We start from the raw sequence: 18543 nt of genomic DNA, 5'->3' as shown, positions 1-18543 counted from the left end.
ATTCCAGTGAGACTTAACAACTGTGGTCTTTGGGGAATTATAAGTTCAGGACAAGGTGCAGGAAATACAAATCCTGGTTCATCTATAGGTCACGGTGTTTTGCTCAAACAGCACAAGAAAATCATTTGTAATTCAAGACTGAGACAGGCATAAACAACTCCATCGGATGATTCTCTTACTAATCTGATTTTGATAAACAACTGATGAAAATGGAAGGTGTGTGTGTGCCTGGTCACCAGAGGAGAGATACCTAGGCAGTGAAATCAGTTGCTCTTATCTCACTGAGCCGGATTTATTTCAAGGCTCCTGTTAATAGCCCACGATACCAAGAACTGTGATCACTGCCCCAGACTGGAGAACCCTCTGAGCAGAATGACAGAAACCCATTGGTAAGGTCTTCTCCATCTTTATTGTCTATGAACCCCTGCTTAGCCCTGTTGGGAATTAGTTTAAGCTGGTATCTCTAGAAAAAAAACCTCGTTGGATTCAATTAAAAGTGAGAAGAACCTCTGCAGGGTGTTGCCAAGGAGCTTTTGCTATATAAGGCAGGGGTATAGACCAGGATGAATAAAACACTCTGCATTAGGTGACATCTGGCTCTGCTGCCAGAGCCGCCCGGGGGAGAGGTGCTAGAGAGAGAGAGAGAGAGAGAGGGGGAGAGAGAGAGAGAGAGAGGGGGAGAGAGAAAGGGAGAGAGGGAGAGAGAGGGAGAGAGAGAGGGAGAGAGAGAGGGGACAGCCTGCTTCAGCCTGCTCGTTCTTCCCCGTGGACCTCTTCTTTCAAGGATCCCTCAAGGCTCTTACTCATTTCTTTCTGCAGCAGATGTTTTCTTGCCTGAGATGAATATGTGATTAGTTTCAGTTAGAGGTACATTTCTGTCCCTGCTTGGTGACATGGGAGCCCTCAGCAAAGCTTTCAGAAAGGACCCCTCCCTAAACTTGGTGATATGGCGCCAACTCCAACAGCCTCATAAAGTGTCCCCCGGCAGCCTAGAGAGAAGAGGTGAGGGGCTGCCTCCCCCTGTGCCTGCTACCCTCTGCCATTTACTCGAAGTCTTTGTACCAGATACCAGTCCACCAAGTGCAGTGTGTGTGTGTCTCTGGACAGCAGCAACCAAACTAAATGTGTAAGAAACTGTGCTGTGCCAAGTCTTGTGTGCAAATGCGCCTCCATGTGCATGCTAAGTCACTTCAGTCGTGTCCAGCTCTTTGCGACCCTATGGACTGTGGCTCACTAGGTTTCTCTGTCCATGGGATTCTCCAAGCAAGAATAGTGGAGTAGGTTGCCATGCCCTCCTCCAGGGGATCTTCCCAACCCAGGGATCAAACCCACATTTCTTATGTTTCCTGCATTAGCATGCAGGTTCTTTACCACCAGTGCCGCCTGGGAAGCCCAAATATGCCTCCAGGTCTCATCATATCGGCTCACTGAGTTAGAAAAAGCTGAGAGCAGAACAGCGCTTCCATTCTGGCTTCACAAGAGTGATTTAACGAGGATCTCTGAAGCCTAAGTCCCTACAAGAACCAGGAGCTACATGCCTGCATTACAGTGAAAAATTTTAGGGCATGTAATTTGAAAATCGCAACCAACCTTGAAATAATAAGAAAAAAAGTTTAGCTTCTTGTGGTTTCCGATTTCCAGGAGACACAGCGGAGTTCAAGTCTACCTTAACTGAGAACTTCAGATTGTTTCTGTTTTATTTGAATACAACCTGCAGCCAGAAGTGGATGAGGGCTACTTGTACTGCAAGAACAACTCAAAAGGCAACTCATCATAGCTAATGGAAGTGTCGTTATAAATCCATTTTCTTTTCTAATGCTAACGTGCTGCCTAGGAAGGAATGAAAATACATATTAGAATGGCATTCCTAACTATCAATGTGCAAGATATGGAAGAGATTACCAAGGGCAATTGTAGAATCCCAATCTTTCCAGAATATTAAATAATCTTATCTCAACTATAAGAAAAAAAAATTCTTTCAACTGTAAATCATGGGAATTTACCAAACCAACAGATTTCTAATGTTGTCACCGTCCCTTTTTATTTGTCTCCTGGTATCTTCTATCGCTGAAAATACTTCCAGCTTGGGGTATTTTGGAGACAGAGTCAAAAGTAGGGAAGTTAAGGAACAGTAGATAGGAGTGGATTTGAAATATAAAATTATTGTTTTAAGGTGAAGGTGAAGTCGCGCAGTCATGTCCGACTCTCTGCAACCCTGTGGACTGTAGCCTACAAGGCTTCTCCGCCCATGGGATTCTCAAGGCAAGACTACTGGAGTGGTTTACCATTTCCTTCTCCAGGGGATCTTCCCGACCGAGGGATGGATCCCAGGTCTCCCGCATTGGAAGCAGACGCTTTAACCTCTAACCCACCAGGGAAGCCCTGTTGTTTTAAGGTAACAATAAAAATGAAACCAAATGAAAAAAATTCTTAAGCTTGGACTACATATTTTAAGTATATGCATTAAAGTAATATGCAAAAACACAGTCCTGTTTGAGTAGATTTGAGAAATCCCAGAAAGCTATTTTAAGGACACTTTGATTTCAGTGTTTATATGCATTTGAGAGGCCATATGTGTGTGTCAATTCAGTTCAGTCACTCAGTTGTGTCTGACTCTGCGACCCCATGAACCACAGCACACCAGGCCTCCCTGTCCATCACCAACCTCCGGAGTTCACTCAGACTCACGTCCATTGAGTCAGCGATGCCATCCACCCATCTCATCCTCTGTCGTCCCCTTCTCCTCCTGCCCCCAATCCCTCCCAGCATCAGAGTCTTTTCCAATGAGTCAACTCTTCGCATGAGGTGGCCAAAGTATTGGAGTTTCAGCTTTAGCGTCAGTCCTTCCAATGAACACCCAGTACTGATCTCCTTTAGAATGGACTGGTTGGATCTCCTTGCAGTCCAAGGGACTCTCAAGAGTCTTCTCCAACACCACAGTTCAAAAGCATCAATTCTTCAGTGCTCAGCTTTTCACAGTCCAACTCTCACATCCATACATGACCACAGGAAAAACCATAGCCTTGACTAAATGGACCTTTGTTGGCAAAGTAATGTCTCTGCTTTTGAATATGCTATCTAGGTTGGTCATAACTTTTCTTCCAAGGAGTAAGTGTCTTTTAATTTCATGGCTGCAATCACCATCTGCAGTGATTTTGAAGCCCCAAAATATAAAGTCTGACACTGTTTCCACTGTTTCCCCATCTACTTCCCATAAAGTGATGGGACCAGATGCATGATTTTAGTTTTCTGAATGTTGAGCTTTAAGCCAAGCTTTTCACTCTCCTTTTTCACTTTCATCAAGAGGCTCTTTAGCTCCTCTTCACTTTCTGCCATAAGGGTGGTGTCATCTGCATATCTGAGGTTATTGATATTTCTCCCAGTAATCTTGATTCCAGCTTATGCCTCTTCCAGCCCAGCGTTTCTCATGATGTACTCTGCATATAAGTTAAATAAGCAGGGTGACAATATACAGCTTTGACATACTCCTTTCTCTATTTGGAACCAGTCTGTTGTTCCATGTCCAGTCTAACTGTTGCTTCTTGACCTGCTTACAGGTTTCTCAAGAGGCAGGTCAGGTGGTCTGGTATTCCCATCTCTTTCAGAATTTTCCACAGTTTGTTGTGATCCACACAGTCAAAGGCTTTGGCATAGTCAATAAAGCAGAAATAGATGTTTTTCTGTATCTCTCTTGCTTTTTCCATGATCCAGAGGATGTTGGCAATTTGATCTCTGGTTCCTCTGCCTTTTCTAAAACCAACTTGAACATCAGGAAGTTCACAGTTCACATATTGCTGAAGCCTGGCTTGGAGAATTTTGAGCATTACTTTACTAGCGTGTGAGATGAGTGCAATTGTGTGGTAGTTTGAGCATTCTTTGGCATTGCCTTTCTTTGGGATTGGAATGAAAACTGACCTTTTCCAGTCCTGTGGCCACTGCTGAGTTTTCCAAATTTGCTGGCATATGAGTGCAGCACTTTCACAGCATCATCTTTCAGGATTTGAAATAGCTCAACTGGAATTCCATCACCTCCACTAGCTTTGTTCATAGTTATGCTTTCTAAGGCCCACTTGATTTCACATTCCAGGATGTCTGGCTCTAGGTCAGTGATCACACCATCGTGATTATCTGGGTTGTGAAGATCTTTTTTGTACAGTTCTTCTGTGTATTCTTGCCATCTCTTCTTAATATCTTCTGCTTCTGTTAGGTTCATACCATTTCTGTCCTTTATCGAGCCCATCTTTGCAAGAAATATTCCTTTGGTATCTTTGATTTTCTTGAAGAGATCTCTAGTCTTTCCCATTCTGTTGTTTTCCTCTATTTCTTTGCATTGGTCGCTGAGGAAGGCTTTCTTATCTCTTCTTGCTGTTCTTTGGAACTCTGCATTCAGATGCTTATATCTTTCCTTTCCTCCTTTGCTTTTCACTTCTCTTCTTTTCAGGGCTATTTGTAAGGCCTCCTCAGACAGCCATTTTGCTTTTTTGCATTTCTTTTCCATGGGGATGGTCTTGATCCCTGTCTCCTGTACAATGTCACGAACCTCATTCCATAGTTCATCAGGCACTCTATGTATCAGATCTAGGCCCTTAAATCTATTTCTCACTTCCACTGTATAATCATAAGGGATTTGATTTAGGTCCTACCTGAATGGTCTAGTGGTTTTCCCTACAGTTCTAAAATTAGGCTGCCTGGGTTTGAATTCCAGTGTGTGGCCTTGGGCAAGCCAAATACCCTTGCTGTGCCTCTCTGACTCTGTTTCCTCATCTGAAGGGTAATTATAAGGTTTTTGTGAAGACTAAACCAATGAGTGAATGAACAAATGATTGTCTGTAATAGGTTTAGAATGGAGCCTATGGTCAATGTTATGTAACTGACGATGATAAAGTTGGTGAGTGTGTACATGTGCTCTAAGCTGCTTCAGTCATGTCTGACTCTTTATGATCCTATGGACTGTAGCCCACCAGGCTCCTCTGTCCATGGTATTCTCCAGGCAAGAATACTGGAGTGGGTTACCATGCCCTCTTCCAGGGGATCTTCCCAATGCAGGGATCAAAACTGCGTCTCTTATGTGTCCTGCATTGGCAGGAGGGATCTTTATCACTAGCGCCACCTGGGAAACCCATTGATGAGTATAAACTACAAGAAACTGAAATTTAGGGAAATATCAGGGAACAGGAAAGCAGTGGTAGCACGTGTAATTCCTGTAACAAATCATGGTGCAGCAACACACAAATTAACAGTTTCTGTCCTCTGGAACCTAAGTACAAAACAGTGATCCCTCTGCCCCTTGCAAACATTGGAAATGCAATTCAGATGATGAGAGTCGGATCATAAAAAAGGCTGAGCACCGAAGAATTGATGCTTTTGAACTGTGGTGCTGAAGAAGACTCTTGAGAGTCCCTTGAACACCAAGGATATCAAGCCAGTCAATTCTAAAGGAAATCAATCTTGAATATTCATTGGAAGGACTGATGCTAAAGCTGAAGTGCCAATACTCTGGCCACCTGATGCGGAGAGCCGACTCATTGGAAAAGACCCTGAAGCTAGGAAAGATGGAAAGCAGGAGGAGAAGGGGACAACACAGGATGAGATGGTTGGATGACATCATGGACTCAATGGACATGAGCTTGAGCAAACTCTGGGAGATGATAAATGACAGGGAAGCCTGGCGTGCTGCAGTTCATAGAGTCACAAAGAGTCATATATGACTTAGCGACTGAACAACAAGAATACTCTGGAGCCTAAGTACGAATCAGTGATCCCTCTGCCCCTTACAAACATTGAAAGTGCAATTCAGATGATATTGTTGTGTTTATTTCCAAGCCACTATCTCTACTCAGGGGTTTGCAGTCCTGGCATCTGGGAAGCCTGAGGCTCACTCACCTGGGAAATGATGTACCAGGGCCAGAGGAAGATTTTTAGAGCCCAGAGCCACCCCGTGGGCCACTCCTCTACTCCCATAGATATAGAGGACTCCAGGTTATTTAAAAAAAAAAAAAAAAGCCTCGTGTAGGCTTTGAGGGAGTAAAAAAGTCACAAAGAACTTCCAATTGTGGGCAGTACACACTGGGAAGGAAAACCACCATTTCTGCTTTGGAGATGCTGGATGGTTTATGAATTAAGTGTTTGCACAGTTACATGTGACTTCTTTCTTCTTTCAAACCCAGCTGGAAGAACTGCTTTCTTCCTCCCCATCCATCAGCTCTGAGTCTGTGCCCAGCACCAGGCTCCACACAGGGACAGGACCTTGGCAAAGCCCTAGGAGGGACCTCTGTGTGACAGCAAGATGACTCAAAGGAAACTGGGATCTTTGAACTTTTTGGATCCATGTCTTGATAGCCAAGGTCAGCCCTAGAAGCCAAGAGAAAATCTGCAGAGGACTTTTTCAAAGCTGTTCTTACCAGGTCATGTTGCTGGGCCCAGAGGCCCCATGGGCAGGTGCCAGAGTGGGCTTAAGATGCAAGCCTCCTTGCAGGCTTATAAATGGGCTTATAAATGCAGAGTTCTATAAATTGATATCTTGGGCTCTCTGAAGAGCTGAGATAGATGAGATTTAGATTCACAGCATGCCTGTGCATTAAAAATAGAAATTAAATACAGACAAGAAGAGAACTATTTGATTAGGGGGCGGTTCCTTCCTTTTATTTACGAGAAATGTACTGAGATCTCATCTGACCACCAGCAGACACTCCAAACCACACCCATGACCTCGATAATTGTAGAAATAGGGTATAGCTAGGACTACCCCTTGGAGAAGGAAATGGCCCCCCACTCCAGTATTCTTGCCTGGAGAATCCCATGGACAGAGGAGCCCGGCAGGCTACAGTCCATGGGGTCACAAGAGTCCCATACGACTTAGTGACTACATGACCACCACCCAGGACTAACCCTGACCCTAAACCGCCTCCCCTTCTACCCCAAGTTCACTCTCTTTCCCGGCTCTCCTTTCATGTAGAGGAAGATGTACAATGAGGCGGGGCTCAGAGTGGGGACAGGATATGTGCCCGCAGACTTTTTCCCGGCTCTCCTTTCATGTAGAGGAAGATGTACAATGAGGCGGGGCTCAGAGTGGGGACAGGATATGTGCCCGCAGACTTTCGTACTGTGTATTTTGTATTCTTTCCTCACAAAGCAGTTCTGGACGAAGAAGACTTGCAAGGTCAGACTGAATACACGTGTGAGGGGCTCAAAGGGCAGCACCAGGGTTTTTCTACACTATGTTCTATGGAAATAGCTCACCTGGAATTCCATCCCCTCCACTAGCTTTGTTCATAGTGATGCTTTCTAAGGCCCACTTGATTTCACATTCCAGGATGTCTGGCTCTAGGTCAGTGATCACACCATCGTGATTATCTGGGTTGTGAAGATCTTTCTTGTACAGTTCTTCTGTGTAGTCTTGCCACTTCTTAATACCTTCTGCTTCTGTTAGGTCCATACCATTTCTGTCCTTTATCAAGCCCATCTTTGCATGAAATGTTCCCTTGGTATCTCTAATTTTCTTGAAGAGATCTCTAGTCTTTCCCATTCTGTTGTTTTCCTCTAATTCTTTGCACTGATCACTGAGGAAGGCTTTCTTATCTCTCCTTGCTGTTCTTTGGAACTCTGCATTCAGATGCTTATATCTTTCCTTTCCTCCTTTGCTTTTCGCTTCTCTTCTTTTCACAGCTACTTGTAAGGCCTCCTCAGACAGCCATTTTGCTTTTTTGCATTTCTTTTCCATGGGGATGGTCTTGATCCCTGTCTCCTGTACAATGTCACGAACCTCATTCCATAGTTCATCAGGCACTCTATGTATCAGATCTAGGCCCTTAAATCTATTTCTCACTTCCACTGTATAATCATAAGGGATTTGATTTAGGTCATACCTGAATGGTCTAGTGGTTTTCCCTACTTTCTTCCATTTCAGTCTGAATTTGGTAATAAGGAGTTCATGATCTGAGCCACAGTCAGCTCCTGGTCTTGTCTTTGCTGACTGTATAGAGCTTCTCCATCTTTGACTGCAAAGAATATAATCAATCTGATTTCGGTGTTGACCGTCTGGTGATGTCCATGTATAGAGTCTTCTCTTGTGTTGTTGGAAGAGGGTGTTTGTTATGACCAGTGCATTTTCTTGGCAAAACTCTATTAGTCTTTGCCCTGCTTCATTCCGTACTCCAAGGCCAAATTTGCCTGTTACTCCAGGTGTTTCTTGACTTCCTACTTTTGCATTCCAGTCCCCTATAATGAAAAGGACATCTTTTTTGGGTGTTAGTTCTAAAAGGTCTTGTAGGTCTTCATAGAACTGTTCAACTTCAGCTTCTTCATCATTACTGGTTGGGGCATAGACTTGGATTACTGTGATATTGAATGGTTTGCCTTGGAAACGAACAGAGGTCATTCTGTCATTTTTGAGATTGCATCCAAGTACTGCATTATGGACTCTTTTGTTGACCATGATGGCTACTCCATTTCTTCTGAGGGATTCCTGTCCGCAGTAGTAGATATAATGGTCATCTGAGTTAAATTCACCCATTCCAGTCCATTTCAGTTCACTGATTTCTGGAATGTCGACATTCACTCTTGCCATCTCTTGTTTGACCACTTCCAATTTGCCTTGATTCATGGACCTGACATTCCAGGTTCCTATGCAATATTGCTCTTTACAGCATCAGATCTTGCTTCTATCACCAGTCACATCCACAGCTGGGTATTGTTTTTGCTTTGGCTCCATCCCTTCATTCTTTCTGGAGTTATTTCTCCACTGATCTCCAGTAGCATATTGGGCACCTACTGACCTGGAGAGTTCCTCTGTCAGTATCCTATCATTTTGTGTTTTCATACTGTTCATGGGGTTCTCAAGGCAAGAATACTGAAGTGGTTTGCCATTCCCTTCTCCAGTGGACCACATTCAGTCAGTTTTCATTCCAATCCCAAAGAAAGGCAATGCCAAAGAATACTCAAACTACTGCACAATTGCACTCATCTCACATGCTAGTAAAGTAATGCTCAAAATTCTCCAAGCCAGGCTTCAGCAATATGTGAACCGTGAACTTCCTGATGTTCAAACTGGTTTTAGAAAAGGCAGAGGAACCAGAGATCAAATTGCCAACATCCTCTGGATCATGGAAAAAGCAAGAGAGTTTCAGAAAAACATCTATTTCTGCTTTATTGACTATGCCAAAGCCTTTGACTGTGTGGATCACAATAAACTGTGGAAAATTCTTCAAGAGATGTGAATACCAGACCACCTGACCTGCCTCTTGAGAAATCTGTATGCAGGTCAGGAAGCAACAGTTAGAACTGGACATGGAACAACAGACTGGTTCCAAATAGGAAAAGGAGTACGTCAAGGCTGTATGTTGTCACCCTGCTTATTTAACTTATATGCAGAGTACATCATGAGAAATGCTGAGCTGGAAGAAGCACAAGCTGGAATCAAGACTGCTGGGAGAAATATCAATCACCTCAGATATGCAGATGACACCACCCTTATGGCAGAAAGTGAAGAGGAACTCAAAAGCCTCTTGATGAAAGTGAAAGTGGAGAGTGAAAAAGTTGGCTTAAAGCTCAACATTCAGAAAACGAAGATCATGGCATCTGGTCCCACCACTTTATGGGAAGTAGATGGGGAAACAGTGGAAACAGTGTCAGACTTTATTTTTCTGGGCTCCAAAATCACTGCAGATGGTGACTGCATCCATGAAATTAAAAGATGCTTACTCCTTGGAAGGAAAGTTATGACCAACCTAGATAGCATACTCAAAAGCAGAGACATTACTTTGCCAACAAAGGTCCGTCTAGTCAAGGCTATGGTTTTTCCTGTGGTCATGTATGGATGTGAGAGTTGGACTGTGAAGAAGGCTGAGTGACAAAGAATTGATGCTTTTGAACTATGGTGTTGGAGAAGACTCTTGAGAGTCCCTTGGACTGCAAGGAGATCCAGCCAGTCCATTCTGAAGGAGATCGGCCCTGGGATTTCTTTGGAAAGAATGATGCTAAAGCTGAAACTCCAATACTTTGGCCACCTTATGCAAAGAGTTGACTCATTGGAAAAGACTCTGATGCTGGGAGGGATTGGGGGCAGGAGGAGAAGGGACGACAGAGGATGAGATGGCTGAATGGCATCACTGACTCGATGGACGTGAGTCTGAGTGAACTCCGGGAGTTGGTGATGGACAGGGAGGCCTGGCGTGCTGGGATTCATGGGGTCACAAAGAGTCGGACATGACTGAGCGACTGAACTGAACTTATGTTCTATGGAAACCTAGGATTTACTGAAGGTTCGTGTACCCTTTCGTGAGAGTAGATTTCAGGTGGGTTTTTTGTTGTTGTTGTTTTAATGAAATTATCAGATTAAAAAATTTTTTTTAGAATTAGTATTTCTGTTCTCTGACCCCCAGATTATACTCCCTTCTACACTCTACAACCTTGCATTTTTTTCAAAGTACAGTCAGGGCCCTTGACATAAATCCAAAAGGAGAAATGTTTGTCTGCTCTTGGGTTTTAACTATTGAGGCTTGTTATTTACAGGATCAGTTATTCAGTACATTTGTTTTACTGTAATAAGGAAAAAATATGAAAAGGGAAAAGAAAGTGTTTTACCCTTTCTGTATTTCACTCCCAAACCTTTCTCCTTAGCATTTGCTTCTTTATCTTAACATCATTGCCTTTTAGCTGGAAGGAAGCCTCTTGTCCAACTTGTTTCCTTTTACAGAAAAGCAAGCTGAGGCCACATGAGGGTAAGTGACTTGCTCAAGATTACTCAACTTCTCTCTCGTTTCTCTATTTAACTCGTCTTTGGCATAAGTTCTTTCTATTTTGTTTTATTTTGTTTCTTTACTCTTTGCCATATTTGCTGTTTGATTGGAATCTGCAATGACACACTTTCTGACTTCAACAAATTGGAAATCCCCACTCCATATTCTCAAGGAGAGTAAGTGTGTTTCTTTTATTTTTCTGGAACAAGGTGAAAACCCCACATTCATTTTGCTAATATATTCCAGGACATTTCTTCTACACTTTTTTTTTTTTTTTTGGTAGAATAAAATAAAGTAATAAAATAAAAGTTACTCATGTGCTCCCAACCTCAATGACCCCGAGTAAGCAGGGGAAAGGAAAGAGTGATTCAGGGGAACCCAAGAACCTGCTTGAAGAGGAGCAGCTCTAAGTGGCTGGGGAACACTGAGGGGCAGAATAAACAGCCCTTGGACAATGTGCATTTGGTGCTGATGAGATGACGCTGGGGACTAGAATCCTCCAGTGAGCTGCCGCTGCCCTCACTTAAAATCACAGACTCCAGAGCCAGTTGGATTGCTAAGGGTCTGAGTCTAGGTTTTGGTACCATTTATCAGGACATATGGTTTATTCGCTAAGTCACGTCTAACTCTTTTGCCACCCCTGGACTGTAGTCCACCAGGCTCCTCTATCCATGGAAATTCCTAGGCGAGAATACTGGAGTGGGTTGCCATTTCCTTCTCCAGGGCATCTTCCTTAGTGACTAAACAACAGCAACCAACTACAGACTCTTAGGAAAAATTCCTTAACTACTCTATACCCAAGTCCCTTTATCCATAAAATTAATAAGAGCACTTACCCCATAGAGTCGTTGTGAAGATTGTAAGAATTTGTATCTGTAATGTCCTGGAAATGGTGCCTAGAACATTCTAAAGGATCAATCTGTGCTAATTATTATCATTACCTGTAATTACCCTTTCTCCTAACCCTACGCCCAACTTTAACTATCAAGGCATACTTGTTCACAGTTAACAGTCAAAACAGAGAACAGTTTCCAAAGCATGCTTTCTTAGAGAATTTTCTGGTAGACTTCAAACTTTGAGATGCAAGTCTGGCCTCTGGTTAATATAACAAGCCTCTGTGTACCTAATATGCACCGGGTTTTCTCGGTGTGACATGAGAACTACAGCAGGAGTGACAGTCCCACCAACCTCAGGTCTTCCTATTTGGGGTTCCTGCTCCAAATGCTGGGCTTCCTTTGTGGCTCAGATGGTAAAGACTGCCTGCAGAGTGGAGACCTGGGTTTGATCCCTGGGTGGGGAAGATCCCCTGGAGAAGGGAATGGCAACCCACTGTGCCTTTCTTGCATGGAGAATTCCATGGACAGAATTCTCCTGGTGGGCTACAGTCCATGGGGTCACAAAGAGTTGGACACGACTGAATGACGAACAGTAAGCTCCAAATGCTCCTTGTCAGTAAGCAGTAGTTATTTCTTCCCAGTCATCTTCCTGTCCCTTTGGTGATTCCCTTTTCAAACCTGGGCTTGTCCTCTGCAGAGTTACATCCTGATACTTCTAAAGATCACCAGGATTTCAGAGTCGGCCCTTTTTGATGCATGAAGAGGTTTGGTATGCAAATAATGAGATACTTCTCCCCCTCATCAAGTCATCACTCTTTCTACCATTGTGTCAGTTTTTTTGCCTTTAGAAGGGTTGTTGTAGATCTCTCAGGAAGTATCACATAACACAAAAAAGTCAGGAGAGGAGCTAAAGAAAATTTCTAGTGGCAGTTAATGGGCTTGACATCAGCAGATGCTGAAGGCCATCTTATGCTAGGAAGAAAAACAGTGATCTAGGTATCTCTGTGATGCTAATGGAACCATTCCACAGGAGAAACTTCCACTGCTTCTGCTTTTTAATCTTTGTCTTGTGTACAACCACCAGTGCAAACAGGCGACACCCACAATGACTGGGTAAGCTGGTGAATTGCATAAACTCTTTCCAAAGCGGTCGGGATTGTCCCTCCCCACTGCATTTGACAGATAAATCAAACATGCAACTTAAAGCTAAAACACATCAGACTTTGGAGTTAGTAGGTAAAACAAACCAGCACCATCATCTGTCAATGCCACCAAAACAGAAACATTCTTCACCTGTTCAACATGAAAAGAGGACCGGGTTCCTGCTTATCTCCTGCTGAGCAAGTGAGTAATGTGAAATCAGCCATGGGGAAGCCTGCCACGGTCTCAGAACAGGCTCCTCTGCTCTGTGTGGTGCCCTTGGCAACACAACAGAAGGCTGGGGGGAGCTGGGAGAGGCCTGACCGAGGACAAGGAAAGAATGGCATGAAATACGATGCAGCTGCTGAACTTTCTTTTCATTAACTTTAAATTATATCAATTTCTAGACTTTTGGATACCTACAGAAAGGAGAAAAAAAAAACACTGAAGAGACAAGCTGTCTGCTTTTAACCTAACTCAAATTGAGCAATAATGAAAGTGACTCAGCCTGGTGCAGAAAGACAGGACCACCACTATCCCTGCTACCCACCTTTCAATTTTATTTAGCTAGAAGTTTCCATTTCAGCTCTCCTCCTCCAAGACCAGAAAAACACAGCTCCAGAAGGAGGCAGTCCCCACAGCTGGCTCTTCTGCCCAGCCTTGCCCCTACCTGGAGCCATCATTTCAGCTTGCCTATTCATGCTGTCCCAAAGCTCATCTACCAGACATGGCCAGTAGCGCCTGGATCATTAAATTATTTTTGTACTCCATTATCCAAGCATCTTTTAGGGAAGAGGTGACTAGGAAGCTGTTTCTTGGCTATACTAAGCCAGCAAAGATTGGGGTGGATGGATGGGAATGTGGTAGGTGGAAGGGTGGGTATTATCTCTCCTTGCCAGATCCCCAAGTGTTCAAGGTATTAGCCTTCCATGCCCTTAACTGATCTTAGCCCCGAGGTGCCTTTTATTATAACTGGATCTACAGGTCTTTGAATGCTCTGAAGTTTTCCAGAATAATTGTGCCTCTTTGTTGTTTAGTGGCTCAGTCGTGTCCAAGTCTTTGCAACCTCATGGGCTGTATCCCACCAGGCTCCTCTGTCCACGGGATTTTCCAGGCAAGAATACTGGAGTAGGTTGCCATTTCCTCCTTTAGGGGATCTTCCAGACCCAGGGGTCAAATCCTGCCACGTCTCCTGAATTGCAGGTAGATTCTTTACTGCTGAGCCACTGTGGTGGGGGGTGGGGGAAACAAGAGCAAGAGGAAAAGGAAATGTAAAAGATTTAACACTCTAATACATGCTTATTGAATACTTACTTTGTGTTAGTTATCATTCTAGGAGCTGGTTGTATAGAGAGTAACAAAATTTACATTCATGCAGGAGAAACAGACAATGAAATATAAGCAAATAAAAACATTTTAGATAGAAGTAAGTATTATGAAGAGCAGAGTCTTTTGGGAGAGAGTGAAGGGGCAGGGCCACATTGAGATAATGAGGGAAGACCTCTTTGGGGACATACCATTTGATCTGGGACCTTAGTAATGAGAAGAAATGAGCCACGCAATGCTTTTTTTTTGAGGGAAAGCATTCCAGGCAGGAGGAACAGCAAGAGTTCATACCCAACAGTGAGGTTAGGCAATCAGAGAAAGAAGATGAAGGAATCTTGATCAGAATGCCGTAGGGGCAGGCTGCTACCAGATAGGAGTGAGGAGGTAAGTTGAGGTCAGCTCCCAAAGGGATCTGACCAGGGAAAAGAGTTTGGGAGATACTGGAGTGTTGGTAAGCAGTGCAGTTATAGGAAGTCTGCCGCTCTGTTTCTCATTCCCACATATGACATGTGTACACACACACACACACATAAGGAAGATACATAGAGTAGAAACTGAGCTTGGGTTATGACAATACTTTTTATAATTGCATGTTACTTTAGATTTGATATATAGAAGGTTGAACTCTTTCTCAGAAAGGCAAGAAGGGCTATGTTGCAAAATAAAGCAAATGTTTCCTTGAAGCCCTTTTATAAAATTAATACCTGAAATGGAATAGCGCCATCCATACACAACTCAGGGGGGACATTAATCTTTCAAAGCCAACTGTTAAGATATTTTGTTATGGCTAGAACAGGGACACAACAGGGAAGAGAAAGCCAGATCGTTTTCTCACTAAGTCCCCAGGGCTTAGATATCCATTAAGAGAAGGCACGACTTGGTTTAAGAAACCAGTAACCAGTAATTTACAACTGGCTTGGTTTCTCCATATTTGCAGAGAGTACCAGGTCTCCCTCTGAGATCCAGACAAGAACCTTCAGTTTTACTCACTTGTTTAACCACAATGGTTTCTCTTTGTTCCAGGACATTGGCACCAAGCTGGAAGATCCAGTCAATGAAAGGACTTGAACAAGTAAATGTTTTGGGGGTGTTGACCTATGAAACTTCTTTAAATACTCCTTTTTCTATGTCACTTTCTTTCTTTTCTTTATTTCCTTCTTCCTTTCCTTTCTTTCAAAACTTTTACTGAAAGGAAAATCTGACAGAAAATATTTTCTATTATGAACTGTGATTGTGTCTAATAAAGCTAAAATTACATAATGCTATTCTTGTAAAAAGATGAAGTTTTAAACACCTAGTGATTAGAGGCATTTTTCAGACTATAGGTAAACAGAGACTCCATATCCACAGAATTTCTTGTTGTTTAAAGCAAATATGTACAAAAGTCAAACACATACCTTTTTATAAAACAAAGTTAACATTTGAAGAAAGACTGTGATGGACTCAAGCAATGTACTTATTAACAAAGAATAAATGAAAACATGAATTTCTTGTAGATATATTCTTATTCAGTTCATTATATTAATCCTTTGCCAACTTAAAGACTTTAATGAAATACAAAATATTTTAAATGAGTAAAAAGAAGTTGAACATTACATAAGATAGGGACAGTATAAAGAGTAGGAGAAGAAATTGCTCTAATTAAGCAAAATACTTAGCTCTGAAAAATGTGGACACTTTCTGCCATCACATACTTCAATTTCACAGTGGTGCGCTCAGTAGCTCAGTCATGTCCAACTCTTCACAACTTCATGGACTATAGCCCGCCAGCCTCTTCTGTCCATGGTATCTTCCCAGCAAGAACAGTGAAGTGGGTTGCCATTTCCTCCTCCATTTCACAGTGATTCTGAGCCCTAAATAACTTAGATTTTTAAATTTCATTTTCACCTCAGAGATAGTTCCTTCATTTAAACAGACATTGGAAGTTAACTCAATGACTAAAAATCTAAAGAACTGAAGTTTGGGAGATGGATCACTGACCCCCAGTAGATATCCATTTTCTAATCCCCAGATCCCATGAATGTTATTTTACATGGCAAAAAAGGATTTTGCAAATGTGATTAGGTGAAGAACCTTGAGTGATCATCCTGGATTATCTGGATAGGCCCTAAACATAATCACATGCATTCTTATAAGAGACAAGAGGAGGACATTTGACACAGAGGAGAAGAAGACAGTCTGAGCACTGAGTCAGCAGTTGGTGTGATGTGGCCACAAGCTAAGGGGTGCTGGCAGCCATTGGAGCTGAAAGAGACAAGGAATGGGCTCTTCCTGACAACCTCTGGAGAGGGGCAGCTCTGTTGATACCTTGGTTTGGTGAAACTGACTCAGCAATTACAGGAAGCCATGGCAACCCACTCCAGTACTCTTGACTGGAAAATCCCATGGACAGAGGGGCCTGGTAGGCTGTAGTCCACGGAGTCGCTAGGAGTCGGACATGACTAAGTGGCTTCACTTTCACTTTTCACTTTCATGCATTGGAGAAGGAAATGGCAACCCACTCCAGTGTTCTTGCCTGGAGAATCCCAGGGACGGGGAGCCTGGTGGGCTGCCATCTATGGGGTCGCACAGAGTCAGACACGACTGAAGCAACTTAGCAGTAGCAGCAGCAGGACAAAAAAGGTATTCTGAATTAATACTCACTGGCATCTTAAAAGGAGTAAAAATAGCTGTGGGGAGCAGGAGAATGTTTTTAATGAGGCAGCATTGAAAATTATTTTATTTCTATATCAGAGGAGTAAAGTACAGTACCTATTTCATTGTTTAGTACACATGACTTCTTCAAAGCAAAATGGATAAATATCTAGGTCATATTGACTGGTACAATTTTAGTACTAGGCATGTAGAAAGCACTGATGCTTCACTTGTTGAAAAAACTATAAACTCTTAAACATTTTTATATCAACATAATACATGCACATAATAAAAAATTGTGCAGAGTTTAGGCTGAAAGCTAATTTTCTTCCTTGAGAAATTAAAAGGATTAAAAGGGAATTTTATGAATAACTGTATGCCCATTATTTCAACAACTTAGGTTAGATGGACAAATTTTGAGAAAGTTTCAAATTACCAAAACTGACTCAGGAAGAGATAGAAAATTGAAATAGATCTATAATAAATAAAGAAACTAAATTAGTAATTAAAAATCTTCCCACAAAGACAAACTCAAGTCCAGAGATTTTCACTGGTGAATTCTAATATTCTATCTAATATTTACAGAAGTAATACAATCCTTCACAAACTCTTCCAGAAAGTAGAAGTGCGAACACTACCCAACTCATTTTATGAGGCCAGTATTACTCTGATACCAAAGTCAAACAAATAACTCACAAGAAAAGAAAACTACAGACCAATGACCTTTATAATTATGGACAAAATAATAATTAAGACAATTTTAGTGTAACTGAATCCAGTGGCATAAAAAATGAAGACAAGGTAAGATTTATCACAAGAATGCAAAGTTGGTTCAACATCTGAAAATCAACTTAAAATATGAAGAACAAGCACCACATGATCATCTCAATAGAAGCAGTAAAAGCATTTGACAAAACATCACAGTCTTCACAATTAAAAATGTAACCACACAAACAATATAAGGGAATTTCTCCAACCTATGAATGTAGTGATGCTTTCTCAATACTCTAAATTTGCTGCAAGGTGTTTAATTGTGTAATTACAATAGATAAATTTTATTACACAAAAATTATATCTCAGTGTAGCTATTATTAAACATAATGCCTATAGTATTGAATTCTCATCAGTAGAAGATGCTATAAGCAAGAAGTGAACCTTTACTATGTTCTCTTTGGAGCACAGCTCATTAAGATTGCTCAATCTTTAGTGGTTTACTCAATTGAGATTTAAAAAACTAATCGTATTCCATGAACTATACAACCTAAAGCCTAGCATTTAAGTTATTACATGACTTCACTATAACTCATTCTATCTACTCAAAGCAGCTTCTTGTACCCATTACTCATTTCTGACCGTTTTCTGATTCTGAACCCTTTATCCACTAGGTGGTACTTTTGGCATTTGTAGCTTCGTTGCTAATCAAAAGACCTCAGGGTAGTTTGAGAGAGGCAAATGCATTATATAAACAGGCCATTTGTTAGTGGGATATTCACAAGCTGAAGAGAGCCTTTATCAGATGTACTTAGACAACTTTAACACACACTCATGGAATACATCTTTTTCTTTTCTTTAGCACAAGTAGAATATGAAGGATTTCATGTTTCAGAATGTTTCCAAAATATGGGTTCCTTGGGCTATATGCACATGAAAGCCAATCTTATGAGGGAGCAAGTGAGCAGCTGCCCTAGTAATAAGGCTTCATTTGTTAATTCTTCAGCCAATATGTATCGAACAACTGCTCTGTGCCAAGCACTGTTCTAGGTATTGGAGGCACAGCTGTATTCAAAAGTTCTTGCCCTCATGGGATCTGCAGTTGCAGGAGAGATAATCACAAAACAAATAATTGTTGATGTTTGGTCTGTTAGGACTTT

At 42.1% G+C, this 18543-nt stretch overlaps 1 long non-coding RNA gene across 2 annotated transcripts; it reads left to right on the top strand.

Annotated features, from left to right (window-relative positions):
• The first annotated feature begins 8654 nt into the window (after nucleotides 1-8654).
• Nucleotides 8655-15298, top strand: LOC132345325 (uncharacterized). Of its 2 annotated transcripts, XR_009494615.1 has the most exons (3): nucleotides 8655-12916; nucleotides 13750-13915; nucleotides 15062-15298. It is a non-coding gene; the product is annotated as an uncharacterized lncRNA (long non-coding RNA). The 2 variants fall into 2 exon arrangements; XR_009494614.1 differs by having other exon boundaries at nucleotides 8655-13915.
• The last annotated feature ends 3245 nt before the right edge of the window (nucleotides 15299-18543 follow it).

Source organism: Bos taurus, chromosome 5, assembly GCF_002263795.3.
Source record: "Bos taurus isolate L1 Dominette 01449 registration number 42190680 breed Hereford chromosome 5, ARS-UCD2.0, whole genome shotgun sequence".
In the NCBI taxonomy this organism is placed as follows: Eukaryota; Metazoa; Chordata; class Mammalia; order Artiodactyla; family Bovidae; genus Bos; species Bos taurus.
This window is presented reverse-complemented; position numbering and strand designations above follow the sequence as displayed.